This window comes from Octopus bimaculoides, chromosome 5 (genome assembly GCF_046866305.1).
Source record: "Octopus bimaculoides isolate indiv1 chromosome 5, ASM4686630v1, whole genome shotgun sequence".
Classification (NCBI taxonomy): Eukaryota; Metazoa; Mollusca; class Cephalopoda; order Octopoda; family Octopodidae; genus Octopus; species Octopus bimaculoides.
The window spans coordinates 103,248,998-103,249,591 of NC_142932.1; positions in this window are offsets into that span (position 1 = coordinate 103,248,998).

The window sequence follows — 594 nt, forward strand, 5'->3', positions numbered from 1 at the left end:
ACGAAGTTGAGGAAGGAGGAAAAGCATAAGGGCGTAGACAACTGTAAACTTGTGTAAGAAAAAAAATTGATAAATGTAATAGCGAGAGAATAAACATGTGCGTTAGTATGTGGATGAAGAGGATGACGAGGAAGTGAGAAGTGTGTTGAAAGTGAAAGTAGGGCCAAAATATTGCAAAAAAAAATAATAAATAAAAAACAATGGGTAAGAGTTAAAGTAGAAGAATGGTAAGTGGAGGCGGGAAAAGGAGGAGAACATCGAAAGGAGGGAATAAATGCTTACCATATTGAGATGAGAAAAGTTAAATGGATGGGCTGGATGAAAGAGGCGGCTGCTTATAAATGAGTGTTTGTATGTACGTGTATGCATGTGTGTGCGTGAGAGAGAGAGAGAGAGGGAGAGAGAGAGAGAGAGAGAGAGAGAGAGAGAGAGAGAGAGAGACAGAGACAGAGAGACAAACAGACTAACTGACAAACAAAGAGAATGATAACAAGAACTAGAGAGATGATGTGTATGTGTGTTTATGTGAGTAGGCCTGCTCGAAAGAAAATTTTTCTAGCTCAAATTTCAAATATAATGAGTAGTGAGTCGGAT